This window comes from Aotus nancymaae, unplaced genomic scaffold (genome assembly GCF_030222135.1).
Source record: "Aotus nancymaae isolate 86718 unplaced genomic scaffold, 86718_ANA_hifiasm-v0.15.2.pri h1tg000076l, whole genome shotgun sequence".
Taxonomy (NCBI): Eukaryota; Metazoa; Chordata; class Mammalia; order Primates; family Aotidae; genus Aotus; species Aotus nancymaae.
In genome coordinates, this window is record NW_026988491.1 from 22377767 (window position 1) to 22404116 (window position 26350).

At 41.0% G+C, this 26350-nt stretch overlaps 1 pseudogene; it reads right to left on the reverse strand.

Annotated features, from left to right (window-relative positions):
- Positions 1-7649: 7649 nt before the first annotated feature.
- The window catches only part of LOC105715228 (large ribosomal subunit protein uL16-like), a 41508-nt pseudogene continuing 22807 nt past the window's right edge, over positions 7650-26350 (reverse strand).

The window sequence follows — 26350 nt, forward strand, 5'->3', positions numbered from 1 at the left end:
GAAATGGGGTTTCACCATCTTGGCCAGGCTGGTCTTGAACTCCTGACCTCAAGTGATCCACCTGCCTCAGCCTTTCAAAGTGCTGGGATTACAGGTGTGAGCCACCACGCCCAATCGATAACTCATTTTTAAAATAAACTTTTTATTTAGAACATTAGGAATTTTCAAAACTGTTGTGAAGATGGTATAAAAAGTTTATGTACTCCATGCCCAGTTTCCCATATTATTAAATCCTACATAGCTTCGTACATTTATGAAAACAAATGAGCAGATATTGGTACATCGCTACCTAAAGTTCACACTTTAGTCAGATCTTGGTTCCTACCTACAGGATCCCATGGAGGGTCTCACCCAGGGCACTACATGGCATCCGGTTGCCACGGCTCCTGAGGCTCCTCTGGGCTGTGACCAGGCCTCAGACTTTTTTATGTTGGCCTCAGAAGTTATAAGGTCACGCATGCTGCGGAATCATACTCTGTTGGGATGTATCGGATGCTTCCATTATTAGACCGAGGTTTTGAGTGGGGCGAGAAAAAACAAAGAGGTGAGGTTCTATTTTCGTCACATCCTGTCAAGCCTACATTCTGTCAACATGAGTCGTCACTGGTGACGTTGACCTTCATCACCTGGATGATGTGTGCTTGTCAGGTGTCTCCACTGTGGCTACCCTTTCCCCCATTCTCTTATTGTAATCTTTAGTAGGAAGTTGCTCTGTGCATCCTGTGCTTACGGAAAACGGAGCTGTACATGTAGACAGAAGGGATGGAGCATCTACACAACGTCTTTGAGATTCTACTGCTTGGGAGTTTCACCTCTTCTTCCCCTTGTATTCATGTATTCAATCATCTACTTATATCAGTATGGGCTCATATATTTATTTTATATGCTGGATTTTAATCCAACACTACTTAATTTTGTTGCTACAAATGCTTCATCTTTGGCCATGGGGAGCTCTTGCATCCCTTTGACATACCCCTATCATTATGTCATTGTGTGTATGTGTGTGTGTGTGAGTGTGTTTAGTACTTCCTTACTTTCTGGTACTATAAAAAGCTCTAAGTACATCTTCTGTATATCATTCCCCAGTCCCAGAATCAGACATATTTCTTTGAGAAGTCCTGGTTCCTTGTATGGAGAATGGTACTAGAAACCAAGATCTAGCCTCTAGGTATCCCATTGCTACTAGGGTGCCATTGCTTCTGAAAGAGCAAGGAAATATGTGTTTATAAACATCCATAAATATTCTCATATTTAACAGCTCTATCAATATTAAGCTAAAAGAGAGTTGATATTGATCACGCCAAGTCCAGTCTGTTTCCATGTGGGTCATTCTAGCCTCCTCCCTTTGCTTACCCCTAACCTCCTGCTCCAACTGTGAAAAAACCCTTCCTTAAATGTTCAGTTACAGTATACATATACAGCGGTTTCAGAGCTGTTACGTCGTGTTCTGTGGGAAACAACTGGATCAACTAAAGCACAGTGCTTGTGCACAGCTGCCTTTGTCTTTAGCGTCACTGACCACAGACGTCCAGAGGTACTTGCAACAGCTTCTTTCTCTGACATCCTCTTCCATGAGACCGCATGATACATTTATAGTGCAGTTAGATTATTGTGTCACATTCTTCATTCCATCCCATGATTTCCTTGACCTCCTTAATGATATTTAAAACACACATATAATTTATATATAGTTTATTAATATATATTTATATATAGTTTATTACATATATATAATAAACTTTTTACTTAGAATATTTGGAAGTTTCAAATATGTTGTGAAGATGGTATGAAGAGTTTCCATGGTGGACGTGGTGGCTCAAGGTTGTAATCCCAGCACTTTGGGAGGCCGAGGCAGTTGGATCACCTGAGGTCAGGAGTTCAACGTCAGCCTGACCAACATGGTGAAAACCTGCCTCTACTAAAAAGACAAAAATTAGCTGGCCAACATGGTGAAATCCCATCTCTACCAAAAACACAAAAATTAAGTGGGCGTGGTGGCTTATGCCTGTAATCCCAGCTACTCAGGAGGCTGAGGCAGGAGAATCTCTTGAACCCAGGAGGCAGAGGTTGTAGTAAGCTGAAATTGCACCATTGCACTCCAGCCTGGGTGACAAATGCAAGACTCCATCTTTAAAAAAAAAAAATTTCCATGTACTCCATGCCCAGTTTCCCCTATTATTATTATATATATAAATGTTAGTCTCTGTGCTGTAAAGTTCTATGGGTTTTGAAAAATGCATGGTCAAGCATCCACCACTATGGCATCACACAAAAGTTTATTATCCTAAAATAATAAACCTAAGTAGGTGGGGCAAGTTACCCTGTGCTTCCCCTATTTAATCCTCACCCTCACTTCCTGAACCTTTGGCAATCAAGGACACATTTACTATCTTCATAGTTTTGTCTTTGCCTAAACGCCATATAATTGGAGTCATGCAGTATAGACCCTTTTTAAACTGGCTTCTTTTGTCAGCAATATGCATTTGAGATAGATCTATGTCTTTTTGTGGCTTGAGAGTTCATCTTCTATTTTATTGCTAATGATATGACGTTGAATAAATGAACCATATTTTGTCCATCACTTCACCTTATTGAAGGCCATCTTATTTGCTTCCAGTTTTGGGTGGTTGTGTAAATAAGGCTGCAATAAACATTTGCATGAGCATTTCTTGTTTGCTTGTTTGTAGACATACATTTTCAAATCAGTTGGGTAAATATCCGGAGCATGTTTGCTGAATCAGATAGTAAGATTGTGTTAGTTTTGTAAGAAACTTCCAAACTGTCTTCCAAAGTGGCTCTACCATTTTACATTATAACTAGCACAGTTACTCACATTAATATGTGAGTTTACATCACTCCCATCTTTGCCCACAATTGGTATTGTCATTTTTTAAATTTTTGCCATTTTGATATAAATGTGTAGTGGTTCACATTGTTGTTTTGATTTGCAGCTTTCTAAGGACAGATGGTCTAGAGAATCTTTTTCTATGCTTATTTGCCATGGTTCAATTTCTTTCATGATGTGTTGTTTCAATATTTCACCCATTTTTGAGTTGGGTTTCTTGTTTTCTTATTGTTGAGTTCTAAGAGTATTTTATGACAATTTCGGAACAAACCCTTTATCAAATTGTGTTTTGCAAATATTTTCTCCTAGACTGTGGCTTCTCTTAACATTGTCTTTAACAGAGTAGAAAATTTTAGTTTTAATAAAATCCAACTTATCATTTTTTTCTATATTGTGTTTTCGGTGTTGTATATAAAAACACATCACCAAATGCAAGATCACATGTAATTTCCCAGGCCCTTTTCTCCTCTTCATCTTCCATGTCTTTCTAGGTATTTTCCTTCTTCCTATTTCTAGAGTTTTGAATTTTACATTTAGATCTATCATCCCTTTTTAGTTAATTTTTGTGGAAGTTTTGAAGTCTGTGTCTAGGTTTATTTTATTTTAATATGGACTTCAAATTGTTGCAGCAAAATTGGTTGAAGAGATGATCTTTTCTATATTAAATTGCCTTTGCTCTTTTGTCAGAGATCAATTGACTATATTGCTGTGGACTCTTTATTCTGTTCCATTGATCTATGAATCTATTCCTTTGCCAATAAAACATTTTTTTGATTATTGTAGCTTTAAAGTAAGTTTTGAAATAAAGGAGAAGCCCTTCAACTTTGTTCTTTAGGATTGTATTGGCAATCATACACCTTTTTCCTTTCCACATATACTTTAGAATCAGCTTGTCAACATCTACAAAATAGTTTCCCGAGATGTTCATAACGATTGTGTTGAATCTTTAGGTCAATTTGAGAAAAATTGATATTTTAACAACATTGAGTCTTGCAATCCTTGAACACAAGTATTTATTCCTTTATTTAGAAAATTGATTTATTCATCTGTGTTATGCAGTTTTTCTCCTACAGATCCTATATACATTTTGTGAGTTAAATACCAATGTATTTCTACCTATATATTGTGCTATTGTAAGTGATATTATTTTTAAATTTCAAATCACAACTGTTTATTTTTGGTCTATAGGAAAACCACTGACTTGTGTGTATTAGTCTTTTATCCTGTGACCTTGCTGTAATTGCTTATTAGTTCCAAGAGTAGTTTTGTTGATTCTTTGGAATTTTCTACATGAATGATGTCATGTCATCTGTGAACAAGGACAGTTTTATGTTTTCCATTCAAATGTATATACTCATTTTATATTTCCTTTTCTCATCTGACTGCACTTTCTAGGATTTTCAGGATGATGTTGAATAAGCATGTAAAGAGAAGACATTCTCTTATTTTTGCCTTATTTCCAGTCATGTGCAGAAAGCATACAATTTCTCATCCCTGTGTTATATTAGCTATAATTTTTTGAAAAGATGTTCTTTATTAAGTTGGGGAAGTTCTCTCTATTTCTAGTTTGCTGAGAGTTTTTGTCATGAATGGGTGTTGGAATCTGTTAAATTTAGCACTAGTGAATATCACATGAATTTCCTTTTATAGACAGTTGATATAATCAGTTGCATTGACTGCTTTTTAAATGTTGAAGCAGTCTTGCATACCTGGGATAAATCCCACTCAGTCACATTGCACAGTTATTTTATACATTGTTGAATTTGATTTGTTATTTTTTTTTCAGTAGTTTTGTTATAAGAGTTTTGCTCTGCAGTTTTTCTTCTTGTTACGTCTTTTTCTGGTTTTGATACAACTGTAAGACTGGCCTCAGAGAATAAGAGTTCTTCCCCTCTGTTCTGGAAAAGGAAGATTTTTTTAGCCATGTTAGTTCATTCCCACATCTTATAAAGAAATATCCCAGATGGGGTAATTTATATCACTAAGACAAGAAGTGTAATTGGCTCATGGTTCTGCAGGCTGTACAGGAAGTATAGTGGCATCTGCTTCTCAGGGGCCCTCAGGACGCTTCCAGTCATGGCAGAAAGCAAAAACAGGGAGCAGCCTTGTCACATGGCAAAAACAGGAGCAGGAGAAAGGGAGACCAGATCTCATGAGAACTCACTCATTCACCATCACAAGGAGAGTACCTAGAGGTATAAAGCCAAACTAGTCATGAAAAATCTGCCCCTATGATCCAATCATCTCCCACGAGGCTCCACCTCCAACACTGGATATTGTGTTTCAGTACGAGATTTGGGTGGGGACATATATCCTACTGTCAGTAGATAATTGGTATCACTGCTTCCTTAAAGGTTTGGTAGAATTCACCAACGACATTATCTGGGCTTTGTTTCTCATCATTGCTGTTGTTATTGTTGTTGAAAGGTTGTTCATTATTAATTTAATTTATTTAACAGCTATATACCTATTCAAACAATCTAATTCTCATTGTATGGGTTTTGGTGGTTTGTGCCTTTCAAGACATTTGTTTATTTTATCGAAAATATCAGATGTTATATTTGACGGAGTTGTTTATACCTCCTTTGTTTCCATTTTAACGTCTCTGGGTCCAGTATTCATGACCACTATTTCTTCTATGACACTGGCAATTTATGTCTTCTCTTTTTCTTGGTTAGCCTGATTAGAAGTTTATCAATTTTACAAAACTTTTCCAAGAACCAATTTTTAATTTTATTGATTTTCTCTATTGCTTTTCTCGTTCAATTTCATTGACTTCGTCTTTACATTTAAAATTATTTATTTTCTTGTTCTTGCTTTACAGGCTTCAATTGCAGTCCTTTCTCTAGCTTCTTAATGTTGGAGCTCAGATGACTGATTTTAGACCTTTCTTAATTTCTATGATGTGCATTTAATTCTGTGCATTTCCTTTTAATCACTGATTTTACTCTATCCCACAAGTTTTGATGTTAACCTTATTTTTATTTAGTTCAAAATTATTTTAAATTTTGCTTATAATTTCTTCTTTGGCTTATGTGTAGAAGAGTAGTATTTAATCTTCAAATATTTCAGTATCTTTCAGCTGTGTTTCTGCTGGTGATTTCCAGTGTAAGTCCATTGTTTTCTGAGAACATATTTTGTATGATTCCTAGTCTTTTAGGTGTGTTCATGGCATGGAATGTGGCCTATCTTTGTGAGTACTGAATGCGAACTTGAAAGGAATGTGTATTCTGCTATTGTTGGATGAAGTGTTCTATAAATGTCAAGGAGATCTTGTTGATTAATAGTGCTGCTCAGGTCAACTTTGCCTGTAATGATTTTCTGCTTGCTTGATCTATCAATTGCTGACACAGGGTTGTTGAAATCTTCCAATGTAATAGAGGATTTGTCCATTTCTTCTTTCCTTTTCTTTCCCTGAAGTGTATTGACACTCTGTTGTTAGGTATACATAGTTTTAAGATTGTTATGTCTTCTCGAAGAATTGATGCTTTTATCAGGGTACAATATCTCTTTATCACTGATAGTTTTTGGTTGTTTAGAAGTTTGCTTTTAAAATTCATAAAGTGACTACAGCTTTCTTTTAGTTAGTATTAACATGGTATAGCTTTCTCTATCTCTTTTATTTTAAGCTATCTGAGTCTTTATATGTAAAGCTGGTCTCTTGTAGATAACATGTACTTGGGTCTTGTGTTTTTTTAATCCACTCTGACAATCTCTGTATTTCAATTGGTGTATTTAGACCATTCACATTTAAAGTGATTTTTACATAATTTTCTTAATATTTACTATGTTTGCGATGTTTGTGTTTTACTTACACTTGTTCTTTGTTTCTTTTTTAAAAAAATTTCTCTTTTTTGCCTTCTGTGGTTTTGACTAAGCATTTTATAAGATTTTGTTTTAGGCTGGGTACAGTAGCTCATGCCTGTAATTCTAATACTATGGAAGGTCAGTCTGAGGTGAGGAGTTTGAGACTAGCCTTGCCAACATGGTGAAACCCCATCGCTACTAAAAATGTTTTAAAAAATAGCTGGATGTGGTGGCACACACCTGTAATCCCAGCAACTCAGGAGGCTAAGCCTTGAGAATTGCTTGAACCCGAGAGATGGAGGTTACAGTGAGCTGAGATTGCACCACTGCTCTCCAGCCTGGGTGACAGAGTGAGACTCTGCCTCAAAACAAAAACAAAAACAAAACTACCCATTTTATTTCCATTTTATCTCCTTTTTCAGTCTATTTTAGTCCTTTAAATATGTATATATAGTGTTTTCCAATTCGACTGCTCTACAGTATTCAATACACATTTAACTAACCTAAGTCTGCCTCCAAATAACACTGTACAGCTTATTGTATACTGCAGGTTCTTAGAATAGTCTCAATTCCTCCCTTCCATTTCTTTTGCCATTTTATTATTCAATTTACTATAATAATCCAATAAATGATTACTATTACTTTGAACAGTTATTTCTTGACTCAATTAAGAATAAGAAAAAAAATCTGTTTTACCTTCATTTATCCCTTCTCCAATGTTCTTTCTTTTTTGTTTTTGCTGAGTCTGCATTTCCGGGCTATATTATTTTTACTTTCTTTCTTCTTGAAGAAATTCTATTAATATTTATTGTGGGCAGGACTTCTGATGATGAATTCCATCAATTTTTGTCTGAGAAAGTCACTAGTTGTTTACTTTTGAAGGATAACTTCATGGAAGATAGACTTATAGAGCTGAGTTTTTTGTTTTTGTTTTTAGGTGGACAGGAAGGAGGATTTGTTGGTGGGCATCAGGAGGGGGGCAGTACAGCGGAAGTCCTCACAAGTGCAGGGCCCACCACTTGTCCACAGGGCCACGACTAGGGATGTACTTGACTCTGCAGCCACCTGGGATGAGCCACGTCAGCCACGATGCCTTCAAATTCACTGACATTGAATTTGGTCAAGCCCCACTTCTCTGAGATGTGGATCTTCTGGCAGCCAGGGAACTTGAACTTGGCCTTGAGTAGGACCTCACTCACATGCTCCTTGTTCTGCAGTTTGGCACCCATGGACATGATGACTTGGCCAGTGTGGACCCTGGCCACAGGCCCCTGGGGCTTTCCAAAGGCACCTCACATGCCTCGTCAGACCCGGCACAGGACGGCATCTTGTTGATGCTGATGACGCAGAAGGGGTGGAGCCGCACTTGGTCAGGAAAGCCATCTTGGCCACAACTTCTCAACCATGTACTCACTGGCACAGATCGGACAGCCTCCAGGGCTTCAGGGGAGACAGCCGCTCATATTTATCTGACACCACGTGGCCACAGAGTGGAAACTCAGAGACAGCCTCTGTCTTGAAGCTCTTCCTGCTATAATGCCCTGATATTATACTGGAGCCCTGTTGGTGTAGAAAAGAAGCATTCTGTAACTCTACAATTAAATCTCAGGCTTTTATCAGATGCATTGCTCTGGGATATGGCCTTTCTCAAGGCTGGAGGGGGCTGGAACTGGGGAATTTATTTCACCTCACATCGGTGGAGCTCTGAGAGTCTTCCTGGCTGGATTGCAGTCCTGGTTACGGAGCACGCTCTGGGCACATTTTGCAAGTGCTCCTCTCTCGCATGCCATAGATGTGTGGGACCCACCTTGGATCTTCACTTCAAGACCCTGGGGGGCTCCCTGGAAGTGATGCTCATGAAAGCATGTAATTTCCTAAGACAGTGGCCTTGAGGAGTTTCTCATTCTCACACTAGTCCTCACTCTGCCTTCAGCAGTTCATTGAAATGACCATTTAGATACCCTACCAGTCTGTGCCTGCCATGGCTTTGGTCCAAGTCAGCTCATGGTGATTTTGGCTTCCAGGATTGAGCCGTCACTCCAGATCTCAGGAAGGTGGTTTGCCCTGTGACCTGAACTCGCCAATGGTCCTAAGAAAAGCTACCCGTTTTCAGTATGTTTCACGTTTTTTTCCTCATAGAGGAAGGAGTGATGACTTCCAAGCTGTTGACCTGTCAGTGCTGAAACTAGCAGTCCCTTCAACAAGGGCCAAATGAGGTCAGTTCTCTGAAAAGATTTTGGAAATGATGTACTGAAATGAAAGTCAATAATTATGACTTGACTTATTGATTTTTTAATGAAAATGTAAAGATGTATCCGTATCCCTCTCTTAACAAAATGCAAGATGCGCCTCCCGTCCCTGCAGCATACCTCTTCTCCATTTCTTCTCAGCTGGACTCTCCAGGACGCATCTGATTTACACGATGCCCACTCCAGAGTGATCAGCAGCATCAGCCGTGAAAACCCTCAAAACTGAAGCGCCCTTTGCCGAGTTGCTGGTCCTGTGACATCACAGGGAGGCTGGCATCCATGCACCCATTCTAGGCAAGGAGGTGAAGGAGCTTGCTGTTCAGCTTCCGTGGGCCCCTTTGTGAATTTCAGCAGGTGCAGCACCTCCTTGAAACAGAGGCTGTGTTCACAGCACGAGTCCTTTATTCAGACCAATGCTCCAATGGAGGGCCTGGGAGCTGCTGAGCTGGGGTTCCTGGGCCTGCCTAGGTGCTATACCTGAAACTCCAGGGCCTGGAGCACCTGCCCTGCTCTAATTGTCATCAGCTGGCTTATTCTCAGCTGAGGGTTGTAGTTTAATCACTGTAGTTCCATGGTACGTAGAGTTTGGAATTAAATCCTTCTTCTGTGTTTTCATTAAACTGACCTTCTTGCTTCATTGCTCCTGAGACAGGAACTTCACCTGCCTGGTCTTTGCCTCTTTCTTCCTCAGAACCTCCTGAGACCTCTCATCTGCTGATTTGATATGAAACCCCCTGCACACCCCAGCTTGGCCCCAGCAGATGTCTGGGCAGAGCTGGTACCCAGACCTCTGATTTTTCCTAGCGTGCTTGCCTCTGAGGTTTCTTATTTCTCTACCCGCCGCCCCCGATCCTAGTGGCAGCTGGCTCAGGTCAACCACAGGAACAGCCACATCTTTCCTGCAGACTCATGGCGGATTCAGTTCCTTTCTGGTCCCACAGTCTTGCCTGTGTGTAATAGGCACAGTCTTGCCCTGTCCTCTCCCACCTTGGCCACAGCTTGCAGAAGAGAGACCTGGTTAGGAGTTGCGAAAACCCTGGCTCCCAGCTGCTTCTGACGTGATCTTAGTGAAGTCGCTGGAGCCCTCTGAACCCTGTATTCCTAATTCCTAAATTCTAGGACTCTACAGTTGAGGATGACACCATGACTTCACAGGGCTGTCACGAGGATCAGATCCAATGGATGGAAGCCTTGCTACAGGGTCGGTGCATGCTTTGATAAAGGCGGCTCATGCCAGCTCTTCTCCCTGTGCCTGGCTCAGCACATATTTTGCCTCTGAGTGTCCAGCCTGCACTCTCTCCTCCCGTGTGAGCTGGAACTGTCCCAGCAAGTGACTGACAAGTTCAGCGCTCTACCTACCTGTGTGGATTCTGAGTAGCACAGCATACCTTCTTCCCACCTCACTCTGGGCATAGGGAGACTCGGCAACCTAGTCCGTGGTTTGAGTCCCACCAAGGGTGGTGTGTTTGCACCTGATGCCATTGCTACAAAACTCTTCTGGCTCGATTGAGGATGTCCTCCTCGAATTGCCCCTTCACTTTATTTCCACAGTTGTCTTCTCCATTTGGTTTCCAATACACAGGTACCTTTCCAGGTCGCCTCACAGGTGCGTCAGGTGAGAGCCCCTGGAGAGGCCAGCAGAGGAGGCTTGGGAGCATCCACAGCCACGTGAGTGTGGAGAGTGGAGGGTTAAAGCGAAGAGTTGCTAACAGTCTCAGCCACTTTATTCTTTTCTGTTGTTTGTTTGTTTTTGAGATGCAGTTTCTCTTTTGTTGCCCAGGCTGGAGTGCAATGATGCAGTCTCAGCTCACTGCAACCTCCACCTCCCGGGTCCAAGTGATTCTCCTGCCTCAGTCTCCTGATGAGCTGGGATGACAGGCGTGCGCCATCACACCTGGCTAATTTTGTATTTTTAGTAGAGATGGGGCTTCTCTGTGTTGACCAGGCTGGGCTCAAACTCCTGACCTCAGGTGATCCACCTGCCTCGGCCTCTCAAGGTGCTGGGATTACAGGTGTGAGCCACCATGGCCAGCTCAGCCATTTTATTCTAATAAATAAATTCATAGGAAGCCCCATGGGTCATTGAATGAAGACATTGTGTATCGAGTAGCTGAGACACCAAGCTTCCTCTTTCTCTCTTCCCTCACTCTCAGATACCTGCATTTTCCCTCCCTGTCAGGTCTTCTTGCAGAAATAATGCCTGTGTGGAATCCTCTCTGAACAACATTGGCTTCAATTCCTGGGGGACCATGGCAAAGTTAAACATCTATGTACAGGCTCCTTGGCCGAGGGGTTGTGACTCTGCCGTCACAGGCTCAGGCTGGGGCCCCCAGTGCCTGCTTACCATCCCCTCAGTTCCCCGAGAAGCCCCCTGTCAACATGCAGCCTGATATGGGAATAACACAGACCAACGGGTGGTCAGGGAGGAAGAAATGGTGGCTGCCCTCATGGAGGACTCAGTGTGGAGCTGGAAGTGCCAGGAGAGGGATCCTCGGTGAGGGATTCCATGACCCCCTTGGCAGCACATGGAACAGAGCCTTCTGCACACAGCCTCTTGTCAGCACACTATTAATGCCCCCTTGCTTCCCAAATACCTTGTATAGAGCTTGTTATGGTGTAAGCATGTAGCAAATGTTTGTTCAATGAAAGAATAGAAATTATATCTTGGAATTTTGAGAAATACTGTCTTGGGGATGATAGCGAGCAGATAGCATAATTAAAACCAGATGCCAAGGAGATTGTTTAAATGTCTCAGGGGATGACATTCCCATCATTCATTTGGTAAAAATTGCTCTCTGCTCCATCTTGAAGCCAGCTCTTTCCTGGCACTGGAAACGCAATCTAAATAGCGTTTAATTCCAGGGAAGCTTTTCTCACTTCCTGCTCATGTTCCAACTTGACTTCAGGCCAACCTGGACGTGCTGCAAGTCTGTCTCAGCTCAAGGCAGCCTCGTGGGGCAGCTGGGATTCTTGCTGCCTTCACAAGCCACGGCCGGAACATGGAATAGGCAACCTTACGGCGCTGTTTGGATGTGAGCTGCTGGATACCAGACCAGGCTCCTTCCCTGTGTCTGCTTTCCCTGTAGGTCTACCTCCAAGAGTGGAGGCTGAGACCCTACCTGGAAGGCAGTAACATCTGTCCAGCTGGGAGGGGGAACCCCAGCTGGTAGGGGGTGATGGCGGGGCCAGGCTCTGGCAGCTGAGGTAGAGAGAAGGAAACTGACTTGGGATGTTTTCAGGGAAAGAGCACCAGGACCTGCTGATAATGGGCGTGATGGTGAGCGGAGAAGGCAGAGAAAGTGGAGGCAAGTGAGGAACGGCAGACCTCTGTCAGGTTGGGCTGGCTGGATGGCCATGGCAGCCGTGTGTAGTTTTATCACTGGGACTCCAAGGGATGAGTGGGTCTCTGACACAAGGGGGCACGTCCTGGGATATGAAAGGCAAGGCTGCCAGGGTGAGCACAGGAGAGGCAGTCGGGTGGGTTTGGAGGTGTAAAGAGGGGGGCACCTGCTTTCTCAGGAAGGCAGAGGTGTTGTTGGGCTGAGGAGGTCTGGAGGGAGTGAAACAGCTTTTCGGCACAAGGAGAGGGAAGCATTTAACAAATACGTTAGGACTGTGGGAGTTTCACCTGCCTGTTTGAGGACTTACTGTGATTCTGCCCAGTGCAGCGGAAGGTGTCACTGAGCACACTCAGCAGCTGGGGGAGGGGCAGGGCAGAAGGAGAAAGGGGCTTCACTGGGTCTGAGGAAATGGGAGATGGGGCAGGGACTCATTACGGGGCTTCTAATGATGGTCCTGGCGTCTGATTGAAGCAAAGGGTGAAGCCAGGACATGAGGGAGAGACAGGCCTGGAAAAAGTGGTTGCTGGTCAACTTGTTCCACACCCAAATGAAGGGAGCTTGATTTGGGCCACGAAGATTATGAAGTAGGGGCAGTACCAGAAGGATGTGGGGAGAGACGTGGTGAACCAAGGCTGAGAGGTTCTTGGAGTTCTGAAGACGAGAGTGCCCGGGATATGATGTAGGAAGGGATGCAGGTAAGGAAGACATGGCTGGTGGGGCAAGCAGAGGCCACCCCCCAGAAGCACTGAAGTCAGGGAGGACGATGAAGGCAGACGTGAGGCCAAGGTGGGAAGGTGGGTCCGCTTCTTTAGCAGAGGATGACAACAGATGGAACCACACACCCTCAAAGGAGCTGGCGTTTTTGAGTGAGGAAGAAAATAGCAAAAGTATCCAGGAACACTGCCCTGAATGCCAGGCTGGGGTTTCAGTCACATGAGTCAAATTGTCCCAAATGGACAGGGACACAGGGTAGGTGGCGTTCTCAGCTGGAACTAAACCAGAAGAAAGTGAGACTATCCAGAGAGGAAGCTGGGATACAGGAGGTTTGGACAGGGGACAGTGATGGGGAGGGCACAGCAGGAGGGAGTTCCGTGCAGCAGGGGGATGCAGGGAGTGCGTCTGCTTAGGGGACGGGCAGGGCTGTGTGGAATCAGGTCTGGGTGGTGGGAGGACCCACCTTCACAGCATGGCCATCTCTTGCAACTGCACTCACTAGAAACCAGGATGCCATGGGTTCTCACTGGGCCTTGCCGTTGCCTCCTTGCGTGGCCCTGTTCTTCTGCACGCCACATCCACACCATCACCGACGGGGTGCTTTAAAGTATCGACTTGGTCTGTGTGACTCCTCTGCCCAAAACCCTCTGAGAGCTCTCATCTCACTTAGAGGAGAAGCAGGGGCCCTTGAACAGGCAGTCAGGCCCTGCACCACCTGCTCTGTCTCTACGGCTCAGTCTTCACCTCCAGCTAACCCCTTGCTGCCCCCACCTTCACTGCACCCCATTCCTTGTGTGCCACCAGCTGACCCCCACTCCAAGGTTTTTTCTTTTCTTTTTTTTTTTTTTTTGAGACAGAATCTTACTCTGTTGCCCAGGCTGGAATGCAGTGGCATGATCTCTGCTCACTGCAACCTTTGCCTCCCAGCTTCAAGCGATTCTCCCACCTCAGCCTCCCGAGTAGCTGGGATTACAGGCACATGCCATCATAGCCAGCTAATTATTATATTTTTAGTAGAGACAGTGTTTTACCATGTTGGCCAGGCTGGTCTTGAACTCCTGGCCTCAAGGGATCCACCCATCTCAGCCTCCTAAAATGCTGGGATTACAAGCGTGAGCTACCGCACCCAGCCACCCCCAGGTCTTTGGTTGACCTGCTCCCTCTGCAGGGGACAGCTTTCCTCCAGAGAGGTTCATGGAATGCCTTCACCTCATTCAGATCTCTGTTCAGCTAGCAATTTTGTAATAAGCACCCAGTGATAAGGGGCACTAATAAGCATCCTGCTGTCTCAACTGGGCTCTCTGGTTATTCTAAGAGTGGGATGAACCAGATGTAGCCTGAGCTTTACAGAGATGTCAACTCATTCTTTGAACATCTCAGCCCATGTTTGGATTAAAGTGACCTGTTGGCTCCATTTATGTAAAAGAGGACACAGAACTCTCCATAGAGGAAGGCAGCAGCTGCCAGAGTCTCAAGAACTTTAATGTGTATTCTCCAGCTTTCAACAGAAAGGAAGCCTGTATATGAGACAGGGCAAAGGGAAGAAACAGCAATCAAACCCAGTCCCACAGATGACCCAGATATCAGGGACAGTTGACACTGTTGTTAACATAATTGTGATTAACACGTTAAAGTATTGTTTGAAGAAATTCAATGGAGAAGTGAAAACCACAGAGGAATCCAATGGGATGGCGGGCAAAGGCAGATAACAACTTCCCAAAGGTGCCCCTGTCCTGGCACTCAGAACGTGTGAATGGGCTGTGTCACGTGGCAAGAGGTGATTAAGATTGCATATGGAAGAAAAACTGCTAATAAGCTGACCACAGCTGAAGGATATTACCCTGGATTATTTAGGTAATTACATAGTTCCTTAAATGTGGAAGACGGAGAAAGAAGAGTTGGTGTCAGAGTGATGTGATGTAAGAAACACTTGGACGGCTATTCTTAGCTTTGAAGATAGAGTTGGTCCACAAGCCAAATAATGCAGGCAGGCTATTAACGCCGAAAAATGCAGGAAAGCCAAGTCTCCCCTAGAGACTGTGGAAGTGAATACATCCCTGCCCAAAACCTTGATTTTAATACAGTCAGATCCATTTTGGACTTTTCTCCTTAAGTATATATGGAAGATAATAAATTTGTGTTGGTTTTAAGCTGTCAAGTTTGGGGTAATTTGGAATAACAGCAATAAAAAAAAAATACAGATTTTGGTATTTGAAGGTGTGGTTCTGCCCTAACAAAGGACTAAAGAGGTGACATGGCTTTGGAATTGGGCAATAGGAAGAGGACATGATAGAAAAAAACAAGATGTCCTTGTTGTAGAAACACGCCTTTTGTAGAAACACGGATGCTAAGGGTGACAGTCGTCAAGGTCCAAAAAGACATGAGCATGGTAGAGGAAGCCCTTGTCACTCTAGAGGAGATGAAATTGCCATGCATATGAAGTTGGTAGAAATACGAGCACTGAAGGCACGGCTGGGGAGAACTCACAAGGACATGCGAAAGGCATTAAGGAACATGAGGAAAGTTGATCTTTGTCAAATAGCAGCCAGGAGCTTAACTGGATTGTGTCTGCAATTGTGGGGAGAGCAAAATGTCCGACAATGAACTTAGATATTTAACTGAGGAGATTTCCAAGGAAAGTGTTGATGGTGCAGGGGTTTGCTTGTTTTTTTTTTCTTGCTACTCATAGTAAAATGTGAAAAGAAAAAGGATAGATTGAAGCAAGTGCTGGTAAGCAAAAAGGAACCAGGACTTGCTGTTTTGGGGACTTCACAGGCTACTGAGATTGCAAACCGTGCTTACATTAAGAGATTCAGGAAATGCCAGAACAGCACTGTCTGCAGAGAGCCACAGGTGTGGCTGAATGACATTTGTGCTAGTGGCTTCCAAGAATCAGGGGTCAGAGTATTTGGTTACACTGGAGGCTCTTTGAAGTTCTGGATTCCTCTCAGCCATCTCAGCAGAAGCCACAAATAGAGATGATTTTCTGGGCAAGATCTGCAGAGAAGCCCATTGTCTAATGGAGTTAATCCCCTTGAAGAGCTACAAGGTTATTAAAAATAGTCTACCGGCCAGGCACAGTGGCTCACGCCTGTAATCCCAACACTTTGGGAGGCTGAGGCCGGTGGATCATGAGGTCAAGAGGTTGAGACCATCCTGGCCAACATGTGAAACTCTGTCTCTACTAAAAATACAAAAATTAGCCGGGTGTGGTGGCATGTGCTTGTAGTCCCAGCTACTCGGGAGGCTGAGGCAGGAGAATGGCTTGAACCCAGGAGGCAGAGGTTGCAGTGAGCCAAGATCAGGCCATTGCACTCCAGCCTGGCAACAGAGCAAGGCTCCGTCTCAAAAAAAGAAAAGAAAAAAGAAAAAAAATATTCTACCAGCAGGAAAGCTGACTGCCAGCTTGTACCAAAGGGTCAAAGGATAAAGAAGGCTGTTGGACCCTAAAGATTTCACGGGCATAAAACCAGCTCTAAATGCTACTCAGCTGCAAACATATGCTCCATTTTGTTTAAAAAGAAGGATGGTTTCTGAGGTGGAGCCACATGGCCGGAGGACGAAGGTGTGAGTCACAGCCATCATTCCCAGGCCGTCTGAAATCCAGATGGAGTTCCTGGATTGCAAAATTGCAGGGGAGCAGGGAATTCTGTTTTCCTTTCCACTTCTTTTCCTTTTTGAATGGAAATATCTGTAACTGTTACTCTATCCTCGTCTCACTATTTTATTTGGGGCACAAGAACATGTTTCTTGACTTTAACAGATCAAGAATAATTTTGACACAGGTGGGTGTATGCAGACCTTCATCTTAAATTTTAAATTTTTTAGATGCAAGGATTTAGGACTTGTGCACTGATGAGATTTAGATAAAATTTTGAACTTGGAATTAATGCCGTAATGGGATGAGACTTTTGGTGATCCTGAGATAGAATGGATGTATTTTCCCTGTAGAACAGATGTGAATCTTTAGAGGCCAGAGGGGAGACAGTGTTAGGCAGGACAATGCCTCCCTCCCCCAAAAGATTTTCACATCTCAATCCATGAATACATGACGTTACATTTAAAAAATAGTATGACCATAAATTTGTGTTGTTTTAAACCACTGAGTTTGTCATAATTTATTACAGCAGCAATGGGAAACAATTAAAAATGGAAATTGTTAAATTGTAGGATTAACAACTGAAATTAAGAACTCAGTAAATCAGCTTAACAGCCAATTCTTCTCAGTAGAAGAAACGGTTAGTGAGCTGGATCATAGCTCAGTAGAAAATATCCAGACTAAAGCACAGAGAGCAAGAATGAAAATACAGAGGAGCACTGCTGCCAGATATTAAAAGGTAAGAAAGAGGATATTATTAATTATTTTATAATAAAAGTGATAAATTAGGTAGTATGATGCTTTTTAGAAAAATATGAATTATCAATTAAGAAGAAATCATTACAGAATATGAGACAGTAATATTAAATCTCTATAAAGACTCCTTAAGGCCCAATCAGTTTTAGAGAAGCATTTCAACCATTTTAGAAGGAGAAAAATTAATTTTGTCAACCTCTTCCAGGTTACAGGGAAAGAAATATTTGATATTTCTTTTGATGAGATTATTGAAACGGTGTTATCAAGTCCCAAAAAGAGATAGTACAAGAAATAGAATGATAGACTAATCTCAGTGATGCATCAAATGCAAACTTATCTTAAATAAAATATGAGTAAACCCGATCCTTAACATATGAAACATGTAAACTATTATGACACACGAAATATTTACAGGGCACACATTTGGTATATGAAAGTGAAACTAACCACATTAACGGATTAAAGTTGAAAAACCATAAGATCACTAAAATAGATAACAGTGAAATAAATTAATAAAATCAGTATCTTTTCATGATAACAAATAAGCTGCTGGCAAACTAAGAATAGGAGGGAGCTGCCTTAACCAGCTATGAAGAATCTACTGGATGAAAAAAGCCCCGGCATACATTAGCCGTCCTATGAAATGATGAAATAGTGAAAGCATTATCTTTGAAGTCGGGAAGAAGATAAGTGTGCTGCTGTCATCACTAGCGTTATTCATGGGGCTGGAGGTCCTAACCAGTGCAGTAAGTCAGGAGAAAGGAATGATATGTATAGATGAAAGAACGATTCCCACGTAATTGCTCACAGGAAATAGGATTATTTACTCAGACATCACCAGAAAAGTGTATTAATGAGACTTTAGCAAGTTGGCAGAATATATCATCACCATATAAAAATCACTTGTCTTTCTATATCACAGAAAAAAAAAGCCACTTAGGAAAAGGCAATTAAAATCCTACCAATTTATACCACAAGGTACACAGGTTCTCTTTGTTCACTTCTATGTGCAAGAAGCTTGCTGAGGAAACTGCTTAGTCGCAAATAAAGCCCCTGGTCAGCAGCTGCGGCTAACTCCAGCCTGCAGACAGCACCATCTCTTTAGCCATAAAATGTACCACCCTGGAACCAGGTCCTCCAGCCTCGAGGCATGCCTACTGATGCTACATGGGTAGAAACACACTGTCTCCTGAAAGCTTTCAAAACTACAATTTCTTTTTTTTTTTTTTTGAGATGGAGTCTTGTTCTGTCGCCCAGGCTGCAATGGCACGATCTCAGCTCACTGCAACCTCCGCCTCCCAAGTTCAAGTGATTCTCCTGCCTCAGCCTTCTGAGTAGCTGGCATTACAGGTGTGTGCCACCATGACCAGCTGATTTTTGTATTTTTAGTAGAGATGGGGTTTCACCATGTTGGTCAGGGTAGTCTCGAACTCCTGACCTTGTGATCCACCCACCTCAGCCTCCCAAAGTGCTGGGATTACAGGTGTGAGCCACCACACCTGGACAAAATTGTAATTTCTTATGCAGAATAAATTATGTTGTTCTTTTAAGATACCGTTATTACTCAGTAATAGGTAGCTGGAATTACAAATTGAATGAAATATAGGCCCCACAAATATAATAATGTAAATGTGGAAGCTTGAAATATAACACTGATGGCATTATATGTCCATGGGAAAAAAGAACAGGCCAACAATTGTTGGGGTACTTGTCTATCCATACAAAACAAAAATAGCATCTCCTCATATCATACCACACACAAAAATCTGTCCCCACTATGGTAAGCAGCGTAATATAAACGCAAAATTCACTTTACAACTTCTGAAGCAAATAGAGCTCAGTGGTGTTAGGATGTCAGTGTAGAGAAGAATTGCTTAAATAATAATAAGTGACATAAACACAAAATGAGAAGTTGATGATACAAAAATATTAAAACGTAGAACTTTTCCATATCAAAAGTCAATATTTAAAAAGTGAAAATGTAATCCATAATTAAAAGATGGTATTTAGAATGCATATAACTGACAACGTTAGTTATGTAATATACACAGGTTGGTTAGTGATAAAGCAATACAAAGAATTCCTCCAATTGACAAGGAAACAGCCCAACAGAAAATGCTTAAAAAAAAAAAAAAAAAACAAAGAAATGAAATGAGTTGAAAAATGAACCAACAAACAATAAAACCAGGAGTGGGCAATAAATGTATGACAAGCTGTGTATCTTGATTAGTTACCAGGAAACTGAAAATTATGACCACGGTGAGAAGTCTTTTCTTTTTTTTTTTTTTGGAGTCGTTGTTTCACTCTTGTTACCCAGGCTGGAGTCCAATGGCGCGATCTCGGCTCACCTCAACCTCAGCCTTCTGGGTTCAGGCAATTCTCCTGCCTCAGCCTCCTGAGTAGCTGGGATTACAGGCATGCGCCACCATGCCCAACTAATTTTTTGTAATTTTACTAGAGACGGGGTTTCACCATGTTGACCAGGATGATCTCGATCTCTTGACCTCGTGATCCATCCGCCTCGGCCTCCCAAAGTGCTGGGATTACAGGCGTGAGCCACCGCGGAGAAGTCATTTCAAGGTATTCGGGTTGACAGAATCAGAAGAATCTGACAACACCAACAGCAGCAGGGCTGCCGAGCAGTGCGAGCTTGACGTGCGGTTGGCTGCAGTCTAAACGGATGCAGAGTTTGGAAAACATTTGTCATTCACTAGCAAATTTGAAAATGTGCGTATCCTATGACCCAGCAATTCCCCCTCTCATTTCATATACTGTTCATGTGTGGTCGAAGGGACGAATGCAATGGTAAAAATAATGGAGCTGCTTATACGTGCATCAGTGGGGCTAGGTCTCAGGAAATGCAGTGTTGGCTGACAGACGCTTGGAGCGGAGAATGGTGATGAAGGAAAATCCTTGCACGGTGCTCAGCGTGTGCTGGGCTCTGTTCTACCCACTTGAGACGTCAACTGACTCGATCCTCAGAGCACCCTGTGAGGTCTGCACTGCTGTCGTCACTATTTTACAAGGAGAAAGCCGAGGTGCATGACCTTAACAAACGTCTTGCCCACCTGCCAGGGAATTGCAAGTGGAAGTGTCGCATTCAAGACGAGGTTCCTGAGGACCAGAGTGCAGGCTCTTTACCCACTTCCAGGGGTGTCCAATCTTTTGGCTTTTCTTGGCCACATTGGAGGAAGAGAAATTGTGTTGGGCCACACATAAAGTATGCTAACAATAACAATAGCTGGTGACACATGAAATTGCTGACATTACGGTGTTCTCAACATACAGAAACGGAAGCTTCCTGTGTCCGGGTGTATGCAGGCTTCTCTTGCAGGTGGTATATGCTGAGCAACTGCCTGCAAAATGACTAAGGGCTAAATGACCTGCGAATAAAAACATTCCAATTTAAATATCCTGTATTCTAAGATGCAGAGTCTTTTCTTCACATTTAAATATTTCTAAAATTATGATGTGTTTTATAAACAAGGTTTACGTGAAATGCCATGCTTCTTTTTTACCCAGAAAATCCATTATTAAATTGATGATGTGTCTTACAATCTGCGATGTCTAAAATTCAATTTCAGGTTCAACATCATGGTAGGAAAATTATTCTGGAGAAGAAAAGAAAATGAGATGATCTGCTAATATTTGCACTTGTGTACTCCTGGCTGAAACACACCCGAACATTTCCTCCAAGGGTCTTTGGGGAAGCAGCCATGAGGCAGAGCTGGCTGCTGCATACGCGTCTCCTCTCCCCCAGCCTCTAGACACCAGCCGCCCACACCTGAGGGACTGAGAGAATTATTTGCGGAGGAGCAGAATCTACATCTCTAATATTCCAGCGTTTCAAAATCTGAACACAGGATAGTTCCTTCTTTTCACAAAGTCCATGGAGGTTGCCTTGAAAGAAATAAGATTTTATGTCTTCATTGCACATACAAAATATTCATTTACACAAACCTGGAAAATATACAACTCATTGATGCGACTACATCTAACCTCACTTTCGTTGTCCAAGGGAGACAATGGCAGTTTTCCGAACAAACTTTGCTTGCAGTGGCTGTGCCAGGACACACCTGGGGCAGGTCTGCAGGTGTATTAATCTGACCCCCAAGTCTGTTCGTATTCAGGGGGACCATCTGAAATATCATTAGTAGGGTGGCTTCAGGTCCCAGTGTGCAGAAGACAGTCCCAATTGGTGTCTATTATCCCAGGCTTTTCTCCAGAAGAGCATTTTGTGTAAGATGTTTGTATCGATGAGGAAAATATTATTTTTCATAGTTGTATTAAGATAAACCAGATGGATTTGGTAGCCTTCCACCTTGAACTTCGAGCTTCTCCTGTGTTCTTGTCTAATAATGTAGTTAAGACTATAATTAGGCTAGGCAAGGTGGCTCAAAGCTGTAATCCCAGCACTTTGGGAGGCTGGAGTAGGAGGATTGCTAGAACCCAGGAGTTTGGGACCAGCCTGGGTAAAAAATGAAAAACTTAGCCAGGCCTGGTGGTGTGTGTCTGTAGTCTCAGCTACTTGGGAGGCTGAGGCTGGAGGATCACTGAGTCTGGGAGGTCTAGGCAGCAGTGAGCTATGATCACACCACTGCGCTCCAGCCTGGGTGACAGAGTCAGACCTTGTCTCAAAAAAAAGTTGGTACTTATTTTAAGAAGTGAGTTCTGGCTGGGCACAGTGGCTCACATCTGTAATCCTAGCACTTTGGGAGGCCAAGGCAGGTGGGTCACCTGAGGTTGGTAGTTCAAGACCAACCTGACCAACATAGAAAAACCCTGTCTCTACTAAAAAATACAAAATTAGCCAGGTGTGGTAACACATGACTGTAATCCCACCTACTGGGGAGGCTGAGGCAGGAGAATTGCTTGAACCTGGCAGGTGGATGTTGCGGTGAGCTGAGATCATGCCATTGCACTCCAGCCTGGGCAACAGAGCGAAACTCCATTTCCAAAAAAGAAGAAGAAAAACTGCATTCTGAAAGATCATGAAAACTGATTATGGGTAGCTGCAAAAGTATCATCTATTTCACTGAGAAGATCCTGGCTGTTCAAGTCAGTCAACTGGTTTTTTTCGCTAATTTAGTTTTGGTCATTATCTATTTCAGTTTTTCTCATGCATCTGTGAAAGGTAAAGCAATAGTTATTAACATGTTGGGTGAATTATCACCAAAGAAATTTGCCAATAGTTAAATAGTGCCAGCTATACATCAATATTTTAAAATAGTAAATCAGTCCATTTATTTTTAAAATGAGATTTTATTTAATATAATTAATGAAACAAGAGTTTTGGAAGAATTTGCTTTGTTAAAAGTATTCTGACTTTATCGTAAAAGCATTGTAAATTCTATTAAAAAATTTAAATATTGAAGGGAAAATCATTAGTTTTTGTAGAGAAAATTAATAAAAATTTAATGTTGCATAGAGTTATGACCAAAACAATTATTTTACTAGATTAAGAAACTACAGAGCTTGTAATTGATTGTGGTGCATTTACAACTCCTAATGGCATTCAAATTGTAACATTACACCAACCAAAGATTTAAAAATATTTTTAGGCCAGGCAAGGTGACTCACGCCTGTAATCCTAGCAGTTTGGAAGGCCAAGGCGGGAGGATAACATGAGGTCAGGTGTTCAAGACTAGCCTGGTCAACATGACAAAACCCTATCTGTATTAAAAATACAAAAATTAGCTGGGTGTGGAGGTACGCGCCTGTAATCCCAGTTACTCGGGACACTGAGGTGGGAGAATTGCTTGAACCAGGGAGGTAGAGGTTGCAGTGAGTCAAAATCATACCGCTGTACTCCACCCTGGGTGAAAAAGTGAGACTCCATCTCAATAAATAAATAAATAAATAATTTTAAAAATATATGTGTATACCTACACAGTCACAAGTCACATACACAAGTCGACTCCAACATATTCTTTGTGTGTGTCACCAGAGTGACTTTAGATACAAAAAACATATTACTACTTTTGTTGCAGCCCGTACTCCATTGAGTCTTAAAAACATTTGAGCCCTGGTGTATTACTTTGTAAATAAAACTGTGTGACCCACAATCGTATTAAACTTTTTCTAAAGGAGTTCTCTACATTTCAGTTGCATTTTATTAAGAAGTCCTTGGTTTCAAAAATCTTTAATCAAAATCTTCATATAGTTTCAAAAATAATTTGAGATTTAAAACTTTTAGTAAATTGCAATGATTACAACATTTATCTGTTCTAACATAAGAAACTGATATTTAATAATGAGATTTCAACAGGTGATAAGATTTAATTTTGAAATGCTATAATTGCATGTTGGAATACATCAACATGTGGGAAGCAACATTTGATGAAACTCTTCTCCCCTCAGCATTTTATTATGGAAATTCTCAAACGATACAGAAAAGTTGGAAGAATTTTACAGAGACCACCTGTACACATCTATTGTACCATTAACAACGTATTATACATTCTTTGTGTTTCTATCTATACTTCCATTCATTTATTAACCTGTCTTATTTTTTTGATACACTTAAATGTGATGGACATCAGTACATTTTGTCCCTAAATATTTCAGCATGCATGTTATGAATTCAATTTTGTATGTTTCTATGTCTTTTCAGTTAGAATTTGCATATTGCAAAATGCACAATAGGGTAGTATTTGATGAGTTTTCGTAAATACACTGACTAAGTGAAAAATATATAGGACATTTTCACCCCCACTTTCCTCTTGTCATTCCACCTTCACCCCAAGAGGCAATTGCTGCTTTGGTTTATTTCACCATAGATTAGTTCAGTCTGTTCTAGAACCTCATGTAAATCAAATCATATGATACAGAGTTTCTCAGTAAAAAGTTTCTTTCACTAGGCATAACGATTTCAGAATTCATTCATGTGGTCATGTATCACTGGCATGTTTTTATTGAAACTATTCACTTTTCACGGCTGAATGCGCTACTGTGTGTCCATGTTATGAATACACCATGTTTTGTTGATGAGTTGCCCTCTTGACGGTCACATAGGCTGTTTCCAGATTGGGGCTACTATGAATAAAGCTGCTAGGAAAATTCTTGGGCAAGTTTTTCTACAGACATATGATTTCATTTCATGGGCATATGTTTGTTTTAGAAGAAAATGCCCAATATTTTCCAAAGTGGTTGTAGCATTCTAAAATGTCACCAAAAATGTTTGAGAGTTCTGACTGATTCACATCCTTGCCGACATTTGGTGTTGTCAGGGGTTTTAGTTACAGCAATTTTGCTATTTGAGGGTGAACAATACCTTATCGTGGTTTGAATTTTCATTCCCTGATGGTTAAAACTGTTAAACACTTCTGTATGAGCTTACTGACCACTTCTATATCTTTTAAAAAGATATTCGGATTGTTTTTAATTAGATTGTTAGTCTTTTCATCACTGAGCCTTAGAAGTTCTCTAGACACACTTGATAAAAGTCCTTGTCAGATACATATTTTGCAAACATTTTCTTGCAATCTGTGTTTTGCTCATTCAGTTTATTAATGCTATGTTTTAATGAGAAGCCATACTTTCATTAAGACAAATTAATTACGTCTTTATGGCATTGCTTTCTGTGTATTAAGAAAACTTTTTATACCCTTCAGTCATGAAGCCGTTCTTTTGTCCGTTTTGTTCTAGAAGACTTACAGTTTAAAACTTTGTGTATATTATGAAGTTGGGCTGAGATTTAATTTTTCCTAAATACATGTTGTTCCAGCACCATTTGTTGAAGTGACTTTTTCTTTCACATTGTATTGCTTTGGTGCTATTCTTCAAATATTACTGTACTATGATCAGTTGGGTACATTAAATATGAAAAGAAAAAAACAAAAATGCAGGAAAATATTTTAAATAAAAAATTAATAGACCATTAAAACGTAAGGTACTCTATTTTATTTCAGTAATCAATCTTTCTATTTTTATGCCAGAATCTTAATTACTGTATCTTTATAGCAAGTTTTGAAGTCAGATGTTTTATTAACTTTGTTCTTCTTTTTTAAAAACATATTTTAATATTGGAGGTATTTCCATTTCTTATGCAGTTCCAAATCAAATTATCAAATTCTACAAAAATGCCTTCTGGAAGTGTTTTGAAATTTGTATGGAATCCAAAATTCAATCTGGGGAGGAGCAATAGCTTAACAAATAGTGTGGATCTTCACCCCACGGACAAGGTAGGTCTCCCCTTTATGATACATCTTGGTCTATTCAGATTTCCTATTTCATCTTGAGTCAATTATGATAAATTTTCTTTCAATAAATTTACCTAACTTGTCAAGTATATTGGCACAAAGGCCTTCACAACATCCCTGTATTTGACATCCATGGAATCTGTAGTGACGCCCCATTTCATAGGCGCTACCTGTAATTTGTAATCTTTTTTTTTCAATAATGAATCAAATTAAAAGTTTATCGATTTTCTAATCTTCAAAAACCTAAATTTTGGACTTATTAATTTTTCTATTGTTTTTCTTTTCTCTATATTCAAGATTCTAGTTCTTTATTATTTTCTTATTCTTACTTATTTGGGATTAAATTTCTTTTTCTGCTTCTAACTTCTAAAAATGCAATTTGATATAATTGAATTTGTATCATTATTATTTTTCAAATATAAGCATTTATTGTCATGTGTTCTTCTGAAAGCCTACTTCAACTAGATTTTGCAGTTTTAATTAACAACCTGAAGATTTTTAATGTGTTTTCATTAACATTCTGGTCAAAATGTTTTTTCTCTTGTAATTTCTTTTTTGATCTATAATTATTAAGGAGCATATTATTTAATTTCTATATCTTGGGGTGTTTTCTGAACACTGTATTTTTGTTGATTTTTGATTCAATTTTATTCTAGTCAGAGAGCATACTCAATATTCTTATAATCATTTTAACTTGACTGATATTCATTTTATGGCCCAGCATATGATTAACTTGGTGATTACAACATGCTTGTACTTGAAAGGAATATGGATTTTTTTTTTTTTTTTTTTTTTTTTTTTTTTGAGACGGAGTTTCGCTCTTGATACCCAGGTTGGAG